This window comes from Rhopalosiphum padi, chromosome 3 (genome assembly GCF_020882245.1).
Source record: "Rhopalosiphum padi isolate XX-2018 chromosome 3, ASM2088224v1, whole genome shotgun sequence".
Classification (NCBI taxonomy): domain Eukaryota; kingdom Metazoa; phylum Arthropoda; class Insecta; order Hemiptera; family Aphididae; genus Rhopalosiphum; species Rhopalosiphum padi.
In genome coordinates this window covers 5,403,063-5,415,112 of record NC_083599.1, presented here as the reverse complement: position 1 = coordinate 5,415,112, position 12,050 = coordinate 5,403,063, and the positions used below count along the sequence as shown (strand labels likewise).

Sequence of the window (12,050 nt, the reverse complement as noted above, 5' to 3'; positions counted from 1 at the left end):
ATGGAATTCAAATAACTTGGAAATCTTTCACCAAACTCATCGAGAAAATAAGACTGAGATTAAATCCTCTTCTGAAAACCCACAAAATGATTAAATTGAGGACTCCCAACATCCTACCAACTTGTCAACTCCAGGGCCCAACGCCCTAGATACAATACCCAAACCCAACGCAGACACCACCTACCTAGTATCAACTTTCTTAAGAAAATATAAATTGTACAAATTAATTTAAATAACGTATATTTTAAATAATATAAACATTAATATCCGATACTTCTGATGTTAATTCACGATCAATAAAAAAAAACTATTTTAAGTTTACATATGTTTACAAATAATATATTAAAAATATTACGTTTAATATCAGCTGAAAAAAAAATAATAATACGTAGTAGGAATTAATTATATAATAATGATAGAATTATTTTTTAAATAAGACTATAAAATAATTCACTTCGATTATTTTGAATAAACTTTCATAATTTTAAACACTTATATTATTATTATTCTAAACCGATGTAGCAAAAACAATATTAAAATAATAGTTTGTAGGTATCATTAAGTATATATTGCTTGACTATAAAGACAGGTAAAATTTCAATGTTTGAAATAAATGTTGGATTTTATATAATTTTTAATAATCTTATTACAAACTGCAGCTAATACAAATATATGAATGCAGATTTAATATATTTTCTAAAACCATAAACATTATAATTTTCTATTTGATAATATTGTGTTCAAATTAAAAGTAAGAATCGATATAAGTTGTATTTGTTATTAGTCAATAATGAAACATCAATTATTGAATTCAGTTTCAAAATAATCTATTCCGAATTCTACAAACAATTTTAGATTAATATCAATATATTATGTAAAATTTAAAAAATAAATAAATACATATTATATATAAATAACTTTGACCATACCAGCATTAGCAATGTCAAATTCTTCTTTCAATATTTCAGGAAGACCTAGTCAAAAATTGTAAGAAATTGTGTAAGTTATGTATAAATATCAATAAAATAATAAGCAAAAACAAAAATAATAATTATAAATTAATAAATATTAACATGCTTGAAAATTCATACGAAATTAGGTTAAATTAGTTGTTAGACCGCCATGTCGAATGCATAGCAAATAAAACGCAAACCCGTAATTCAATTGATTACCGTAAGTATAAAAAAAACCGTTGCCAAGTCAGAGATCGGCATGTAAACTTTCTTGATTTTCAATTTTTAGAAATTGTATGCAATAGGTATGTATGTATAATGTACTTTATTTTAATTTTAATTTAGTGAGATAGATCTCTGAAACAGGAGAGCGGGTTTTATTGTTTGGGGTCTTATTAGATTCACATTAGCTAGGAAAAGTGTAGTTAAGATTTTCGGAACTTTATTTTTTGCAGTTAATTCACTACAGAGCTTCAAAAAAAATTAAACACATTTTATTGGGCGTTTTTTTTATGTTTTTCAGCTTTATAGCTTTGGAGTGAGATAACGATTGAAGTTAAAGTTCTGAAAATCTTCACAATACTTCTCCTAGCCAATTTGAATTTAACAAGACCCCAAATGACAAAACCCGTTCTTCAGTTTCGGTAATCTACCACGCTAAATGAAAATCTAGCAAAAAATAACTATTTTTTTAACTCTGAAAAATTAAAATTTTTTGTCTCACATTTTGTATCTACTTGATAATCCCTTTTTAATGAGATTTCAACCAATTTTTTAGCTATAATAGTTTTAGGAAAAAGTTAAAAATAGAAATGTTGGGACTTATTTGCCCTTCTTTTAGAATATTTTTACATAAGACTAAAATAAATATGTATCATTAATTGTATATTGCTGGACTAAAGGCAGGTAAAATTTCAAGGTGTAGTATAAATGCTGTCTGTTATATAATTTGTAATAGCTTAATAATTATATACTACAGCTATATTCTGAGTTTATACAAATTTTATTTTGTGAAGAACAAATTTAATGTTTCTTCTAAAATCATAAGCAATATAACTTCGAGACTGACATTTATATTATTTATATCTTAATATTGTATACAAAGTAAAAATAAACAAGATATGATCGTCTCTAATCATTTGTAATATATCAATAATTGGTTTCAGTTTCTACAAGTAATTAATTTATAACAAGTTCTACAAACCAATATATATGAATATCAATACAATAAAAATTTAAAAAATATAAATAAAAATTATGCAAAAATAAATTTCACCATACCAACACGACTATCTACTCCAAATTTTTTTTGGTTTAAAACTGAAATAACCAAAATTACAACAAATGGTATAAGTTATGTATAAATATTAAATACTTATTAATACAATAATAATAAAAATAAAAAATAATTATAAATCAATAAATATGAACATACTAGAAAATTCTTTGTTATATGTGTCAAATGCAGTTGTTTGAATAATCACAATTGAAAGAACTGTAATCGTAATAGTTAGAAAATAATGGTTAGAAAAAATCATTTTAATTATTTGATGCGCAAAAAAAATATAAATTGTGTGAACACTTTAAAAAATGAACTGATATTAAAAATAATTCTCAAGTTCTTTTACAACCGATTCTTCCATAACCCACCATACAATACAAAATCAATAAACGATGTTCAAATATGCAATAACAAAATGTGTAAGGACAACTGTTGTTGTCAACATATTATTCTTTATTTCTTACTATTTGATATTATATTACGTAAATATTATATTAACCTATAGTTTGGACGAATTTATCTTTTTTATGACGTTACTGAACCTAACCGCAAAGAACAAATACGATTTGTCAACGTCAACAGTCAAACTCACATTAATATTTTGTTTGTATAATTATTACACAATTTTTTTCCTAATATAGTTTTTAAACGACACTTCTTTGTATTGCTAGTAAATGTTATTAATACATAATTTAAATATTAATACAACACATCCTATACCTGTAGTATCGGATCGTGCAAAGATTTTTACACCAGGAGATAATTAAAATTATCTAAACTATAGATTCCGAGATATCGGCTTTTTTAATCGTCGGTAGACTCGGTAGAGGGCCTTCCTTAACATTAGGATTTTCGTACTTTTAAAAATCCTGTCAAGTTGTACGTCGCATTTCCCGACTTTCATCAATGCTCTTAGCCTCTACAACCCATTATTATGATCATCGTGTCTTCTGCTGTGGTTAATAAAAAACAAACCAAGCGTATTGATCACGATACCCCGAAATGATTTAATTCTTTTAACATAATAGTATATTTATTTAGAAAAAAAAACAATTAATTATTCTAAGTCGTCTGTGAAGGACATAACCTGACATGGGATTTTTTGACTTTTTAAAATGCTGCCTGGTTGTGCGTCGCGTTCCCCATCGTTCATCTATGATATTTTCATATACGACCCACAACTTTATGGTCCTCGCTTGCTCGACTCATAGCTGTTTTTTCGCTCGAAATACTATTACTTAGGGTCTTAGTCGTACACGTCAATGCCTTCGCGGACATGTGTCAAATGGTGATGTTGCAGATAGATTGTCTTGAATCACTTATAATCTACGAGTGATTAGGTCTCTTTAATGTATGAATGGATGGGGGGGGGGTAATTATAGGAAATTTCTTAGACGGATTCCGGTATATAATTTTGAGCTCTTAGCACGAAACCGGTAAGTCGATGGATTAGGAATATATCGTATGTTTATACAGCTGTACCTATAGTGATATTATAATGTGTTCTTTTAACACATGCGTAAAAAATATTATGGGTAATGGTTATATTTAACAAAGCAACATAGCAACTAGGACACTAAGTTAACACTTTTACTGCGTACTGGTGCCAATTTATTTATACTCTCAGTGACGTCATATTTCAATGTAAAATTATTATTTAAAATTCAATAGTGTACAATTATATGTATATGTTCAAATGTAATGTTTTCGTTAAAAGTATATATCATAAATTAAATAAACTTACCTAATGGTGGAAATATTATAATACATAGTACTAAATATTATGCATATTAATTTAAATTAATAAGACCATTAGACAATTTTTTATCAGAATCATTTTTCGTAAACGGTTAATTATAATTTATTTTAAATGTGTCACATCTTATACAGCGTTCAACTATATAACTATTATACAAACAAGTGGTAGGTACTTATTTTCCATCATTTTAGATTTGGAGTGAAGCAATAAATGTATTGATTTTAAAATCATGTATTGTGTATTTATACTTGATAATCATTAGTAAAATTAATAGCTTTGACTTTAAAGTAATTTTGATAACAACATTTATCTAGTCCTTACTTATCTAGGATTTATAGATAGATAATGTGTATTACAATAAGTAGTTATACCTAATATACAGTAGTTTTTTTAATTTTAAATAAGTTTTAAAAGAAGTTTTTGCATTTATTAATGAATGGGAATCAAATTAAAAAAAAATCAATTAAGTAATCATAAAAAATGATTTTACCCAAGTGACAGCTGATATCCTCAAATTCACATTGAAGTCAACAATGTACCTTATTGACTATTGTTTATACTCTATTTATTAAATAAATGCAATATTATAAATATATTTTGACAGCCATAAGAAACCAGAATAATTTAGAAGTAATTTTCAAATGATGTTTTTTTTTTTTTTTACTGTCATGCGAAACAATGAGAGCTCAATCATATAATATTTCAGAAATGTCTTATAGTATCATACGACAGGCTTCTAGACCAAACGACCATCCTTCTACAACAACATTTTGAGAATTAAAGAACCTCCTTCTCTTGCTCCACATCATACGGTGTTGTGATCACCTCCGACATCAAATACTGACTCCAACCCGCTACCACAAGTCACTTCAATCATCAAATTAAAAGATAAATAATAAATAAAGAATAAATTTTTCAATATTTATACTATCATTAATGTTAGTAAACATGTGTTCTAAAAAAAAAAAATTAATAAGTATAAAAATCCAACACTTTTATTCGGTATTAAATAAATTAATATATTGGGATTATAATATAACTAATTTGTTTTGAACAATTTATTTTATTGTTATTTAAATGCTATAATTTGCATTGATAATCAAAATAATATATTAAATAATAAAAATTGACTAGATATTCAAAATAATACCTTGCCTAACCTGAGGATTTTCATATATTTTATAAAAATACAGTCTGGTTGTACGTCGCATTTCATGACTTTCGTCAATGCTATTTTCTTCTACATTCCCCGACTTTTATCTTGTTACGGTCCCCGCGTGCCCGATACATGACCGTTTTTTCGCTCGAAATACTATTATAATGGATCCTAAAGGTTTTGAGAAAAAAACCTTATCTTAATAAACTTAGATGTACACATCTATGACTTAGCGGACATGCTAAATTGCAATGGCGGTAATGCGGATCATCTGTCTTAAATCACTTAGAACCTATGGGTGATTATGTCTCTTTAATGTAGAATGAGGGGGGGAGGGAGAATTATTGGGAATTTCTTTGATGGTGAAAGATGAAGGTGTAATAATTTTGAGCAAACCCCGTTAGTCGACCGGTTACCGATATCTCGTACATATATAACTGTATATCATATTGTTTTAACAAGCATGTTTACAATAATATGATTAATGGTTATATATAGAAAAGCAATAATATAGCTAACTAGGTTAACACATTGACTGCGTAATGACGCCAAATTTATTTATACTCTCAATAACATCATATTTCAATATAGTAAAAACATATATATCTTTTTTATTTTCTAACTAAAAAAATTACTTTTTAAAACTCAAATATTGTATAATTATAATATGTTCAAAATTTCAAATTTAATGTTTACCACAAAAGTTTATCCAAACTTTTGCGTATTAATGATTATAAATTAAATTATTTTACCTATCTTAGCTTCGTATATATTATGTAAATAAGTAGATATACCTAATACACAGCAGTTTTCTTTTAAATTTTAAGCTGTTTTTCGATCAATGAAAAGCTTCTTCTAAAACTTATTTAAAATTTAAAAGAAAACTGCTGTGTATTAGGTATATCTACTTATTTACATAATATATACGAAGCTAAGATAGGTAAAATAATTTAATTTATAATCATTAATACGCAAAAGTTTGGATAAACTTTTGTGGTAAACATTAAATTTGAAATTTTGAACATATTATAATTATACAATATTTGAGTTTTAAAAAGTAATTTTTTTAGTTAGAAAATAAAAAAGATATATATGTTTTTACTATATTGAAATATGATGTTATTGAGAGTATAAATAAATTTGGCGTCATTACGCAGTCAATGTGTTAACCTAGTTAGCTATATTATTGCTTTTCTATATATAACCATTAATCATATTATTGTTTACATGCTTGTTAAAACAATATGATATACAGTTATATATGTACGAGATATCGGTAACCGGTCGACTAACGGGGTTTGCTCAAAATTATTACACCTTCATCTTTCACCATCAAAGAAATTCCCAATAATTCTCCCTCCCCCCCTCATTCTATATTAAAGAGACATAATCACCCATAGATTCTAAGTGATTTAAGACAGATGATCCGCATTACCGCCATTGCAATTTAGCATGTCCGCTAAGGCATAGATGTGTACATCTAAGTTTATTAAGATAAGGTTTTTTTCTCAAAACCTTTAGGATCCATTATAATAGTATTTCGAGCGAAAAAACGGTCATGTATCGGGCACGCGGGGACCGTAACAAGATAAAAGTCGGGGAATGTAGAAGAAAATAGCATTGACGAAAGTCATGAAATGCGACGTACAACCAGACTGTATTTTTATAAAATATATGAAAATCCTCAGGTTAGGCAAGGTATTATTTTGAATATCTAGTCAATTTTTATTATTTAATATATTATTTTGATTATCAATGCAAATTATAGCATTTAAATAACAATAAAATAAATTGTTAATGTAAAAATCATTAGGGTCAAATGTCTCATTAATTTTTAGATTTTATAGCCTATTCAATTCTTATATTTTATCAATAATCTTAATTATTTTTTTTTCAATTTAAAATTTTAATGTTTATTTAACAGTAGAACAAAAATAAAATGTGTACCTAGTTATTATTTTTCTGCGTACCTACTGTATTTTTTTATAGCGCTTGTATTTTATTTTATTATTATTTTGATATTAGGGAGACGTAGTGTTAAGTTATCCTGGATGAGAGTGACACGAAAAAAGGCTGAGAACCACTGAAATAATGATTATAATATGAAATTAATAAGTTGACTTACTTGTTATGATCATAACTATAAGAATTTATTTAATAAATGATACGGAAAAAGGTATCATTTTGAATATCTAGTCAATTTTTATTATTTAATATATTATTTTGATTATCAATGCAAATTATAGCATTTAAATAACAATAAAATAAATTGTTCAAAACAAATTAGTTATATTATAATCCCAATATATTAATTTATTTAATACCGAATAAAAGTGTTGGATTTTTATACTTATTAATTTTTTTTTTTTTAGAACACATGTTTACTAACATCAATGATAGTATAAATATTGAAAAATTTATCTTTTATTTATTATTTATCTTTTAATTTGATGATTGAAGTGACTTGTGGTAGCGGGTTGGAGTCAGTATTTGATGTCGGAGGTGATCACAACACCGTATGATGTGGAGCAAGAGAAGGAGGTTCTTTAATTCTCAAAATTATCTTACGCGTATAGATGCCAATTGGCGTCTTGGTTATTTTCATTGACTACTTTTTAGATATTCAATGGTAGTATATTAAGTAAAAAGATAACCATTAAATATGCAAGAACTACGAAAACAACCAAGCTTAAATAATCAAGCACTTGACTTAACTTGGAGAGCATGTAAAGTTAACCACTGACGATAAACAAACCGAAAATATTAATGTTTTAAGTTGATAATTTGTCAAAAACGTCGAGAAGTATTATTTACGTCATATCAATCATAATAAGTTGTGTAAAAGCAACTCCATTTACATGGTAATACAGCCAAAAGACGTATGAATACATATTTTAAAACATTCGTTTAATCTCACTAAAAATAAATTAAGTTTCTTTACCAGGTAACTGCATAAAGTATTAAAATAATGTATTATATTTTAGATTCTGAATGCGTATATCTCGTTAATCAATAAATAGTAGAAAATTTGAACGGATCTTCAACTTTAAGGGTGGTTTCTGATAGAAAATTGGAAATTGAAAATAGTTTATTAATGAGTGTTTTAAAATTGTCATAATTATCGTTAAAACTAGAATAGTTTATATAATATTTTTGAAGCGTTAAATTAATACATTTTTAATGGTTCTCAATCATGGTTTTATATAATAACTGATTTTTTTTAAATTAACGGATTTACTAACAGATATTGCTAAATTTACTAGTACGTAATTATACTTTATGGTGAAGTAATTTTAATTTTTATCCTAAAGGATATTTATTGGACTTTTATCTAATATTAAAATTATCTTTAATGATCTAAAATTATTACAACAAGTCAGGTTAGATTTGGTTTGACGTCCAGATAGTCAATTTATCTAAGTTTAATTATTATAATATTAAGTTTACCATTATTAAAAATTTAAATACCTCCGTCAATAATCATTAGTGCATATCGATATGTACTATGTTTATAGTTTGTTGGTTGAAAATAATATTTGGGAACAGTTACGTTTAATAATTTAAATTGACTAATGCTTTGCATTGCATTAATATAATACATTTACAGATGATATGTCAAAAAAAAAAATCCGTGACTTATGAAGGTAAATATGCGAGAATAACTAAATAAAATTTTTAGTATCTACACTGAATAGGGGGAAATGGATTTTTCTATACTCTTGTAGATCATCATAATCCAAAAATTATACATTTCAATATTACTGTTGCATACCCACCTAGTAGATTTATATTATATTTAGTAAGTAAAAACCACACACGAAAGGTGTGGTGAAACAATTATTTGTCCAATTAGAAACACAAACATGCTAAAGTCAATGTTCAAGTCTTCAAGTTATAGGTGTATTTCTACTTTACCGATTACCTTAAATTTCAGGATTTTTTTTTACAGTAAATTTTCGTTATAACGAAAAAAAAAATCGGTCCCTTGGAGTTCGTTGTAACGGGATTTTACTGTACTATGTATTTTTTTTTTTACGTTGAAAACAATGATGCAAACGAAAATTCACGCAGATCAATTGTTCCAGTGTTATAGCCTATTGAGATTTTTATAGTTTTTATTAAATAGTCCGTGTTGGAGAATTTACTTAGATTCTTCTATGGAGCAATTCGTAATGCGCCAACGCCGAATAAGAGGTAATGGGTTCTGCTATACTCTGTCAGATAGTTATAAACTTTTTGCACTTTTTTTGTTATGTTAACATTTTAATATAAAATGTTTTCAATTAAAATTTCCGAGCAAGCGAGCTCCTAATTTGGTCACGAGTTGCAACCAAAATGCATTTTTGTTAATCATGTGATCTACGTGATGTGATGTTTCATATAGCAAATCGGAGGATATATTTGTCTTTAATGTTCGAGCGAGTAGCCTGGCTTGGTATCGAGGTACTTGACTACTTGAGGTAGTGTTGTATAGAGCAAATTGTTGGTAAAAATAAAATCGGTTAATATAAAATATCTAATGAAGGAAAATATGTAGAAAAAAAGGTTAGAAATAATGCGAATTCGAACGCGGATCACGATAAGGAAAATTATGGTAGTTCATCAGTTGTAAAATTGTGGTCAAGAATTCACAAGAAATAAGTAGATACTAATTATTGTTGGAGCAAAATTAAATGTGTGGATAGGGGGGGCGGGAAATGTATGTTTGTAACGAAAAGACGGTTAGGAGTATTAGGACACACTTCGAGTCGGATCGTAACACGACTATCATTGCTTAAAATATTGATTAGAAATTTATAAATTGTAATTTTGGTTGAATAATATTAAATTTAATTAATATTTATATATATATATATATATATATTACTGGACAAAAAAACATCGTGACATTATAGTCATCACCAAAAAGTGGTTATCTACTTATATATATTATTTCAATATATTATATTTATATTTTCATAGACATAAAAACAAAAGGTTTATTCTATCTTTTTCTTATTATAAAATATTATTAATTATCTATATTTTTTTAGATAATATAGGTATGTACTTACTGTTTTTTTTTTTTTTTTTTTTTTTTTTTTATTAAGTTTTATCAATTAAATACGTGAAAAATGGCAGCAGACTTAAAAGTCCCATTGATCGACAAAACAATAATAATAATAGAATTTGTATAGTTCTGTTTCCTGTAACAGTTTACAGATTATAGTGTTAGAAATTAAAAGTAATTACATTACCCACTGTTAGGTTATACAAATGAAATAATCAAAAAAATAAAATTTAAAAAAAGTAGAGTTCCTGTTGTTATAATATCAAATTCACTATTTAAACTACTAACTATAAATTCATCAACTGTAATTAGTAATCTTTAAACCGTATCAGATTTTAACTAATTTTTTTAAATACATTTTAATTTATTGTGTATTTGTTTATGATTACTAGAGGAATGTTCGTAGCCATAAATTACTATCGATATTTAATTAATTAAAAAAATTATTTTTTTTTATCATTTTATATATATATATGTTACGGTAAATGACGAAAAATAATAATTTACGTAATTTACCGGTAAATATCGTTAATATCCATTTTTAATTTATATGAGTAGATTTTTATGTCAATTACCGGGAATTTACGATAAAAAATTATACAAATGGTTATTGTTGTATTTATATCATATTATATTATTAACTATTTATTTTCACATATTAATGATCCATGACATTTTGAATTACAAAGTTTACCTGAAGAACGACAAGCACATTTATTATTTTTACATTTAGTTTTGAAGTGACATCGTTGGTACCCTTCAACCCTTGAGTGCCTGAAATACTGCTCAAACCAGCTGCCTCTCGAAGAGCTAGCTGTTTTTCTTTGATAGATTTGCGCAAAAACATATTTACAGATAGTAGATACTAGAAATCTACCTAATGTAAAACTGTGCAGCAGAAAAACATAAAAGTTGTGTTATAGTCAAATTTTAGTATTATACACAACATTTACCAATTTGTTTGGTGAATATCGCAATTAACCGGTAAATATCGAAAATCTCCATTTTGTATATATGTTTACGATAATTCCCGGTTAATTACGTAATTTTCATGTGTTACATCATTTACCGTAACATATATATATATATATATAAATGGCATAATTTTCAAAATATGTTGACTCTTTTGAGGAAAAAACAATAGAAGTACTCGATTTTGTTTTGTTTTGTTTTATAAATGGGTAAACAAGATTGAAAATTGAATACTTTTAAATACGTTTAATTTTTCAATTAAAAAACATCACAGCTGTTTATTCACAATATTTTTTTATAAGCATTTAAATTTAAAATTTTCAAAAATTTTGCGAAAAACCTGGAAAACTACAAGTAATTGTTTAGTTAGAAACACACAAAAAACTATATTTAAACCTAAAATTTTAAAATTTAATTTAAGGAACTTTATAAGTTTTTCAAGACATATAAAGTAAAAATTTAACAGATAGCAAAATTAATTTTTATAAGTAAATGAAGTTCAAACTTTTATAACATTATTAAATTTTTAACCGTCTTATAAAATAGACATTTCTTTCCAAAAGATTTTGGTTTTTTTGTGTGTTACTCGAAAAACAAATAATTGTAGATACTTAAAATGTTGACAAAATGTTTAAATACTTTTTTTATTATTATATGTCACAATAAATGTTCAAACTTTTCAAAATATTTTTGAATTATTTATAGACATACACAATTTTCAATTTTTGTTTCAGGTTCATTTTATAAATTTCGATAAAAAAAATTATTCAATGAGTCGACATTTTTGAAAATATATTAAAAAATCGCACGCAAGTTTTTCTTAATCTCTATAAAAATATTAAAAATACTTGATTTTTTTATGGGGTTCTACATATTAT

At 25.9% G+C, this 12,050-nt stretch overlaps 1 long non-coding RNA gene across 1 annotated transcript; it reads right to left on the bottom strand.

Moving 5' to 3' along the window:
* Window positions 1-929: 929 nt before the first annotated feature.
* LOC132924293 (uncharacterized) lies at window positions 930-2,527 on the bottom strand. Its single transcript, XR_009661306.1, has 3 exons — window positions 2,389-2,527; window positions 2,235-2,273; window positions 930-974 (listed from the first exon to the last, which is right to left on the bottom strand). It is a non-coding gene; the product is annotated as an uncharacterized LOC132924293 (long non-coding RNA).
* Window positions 2,528-12,050: the final 9,523 nt, after the last annotated feature.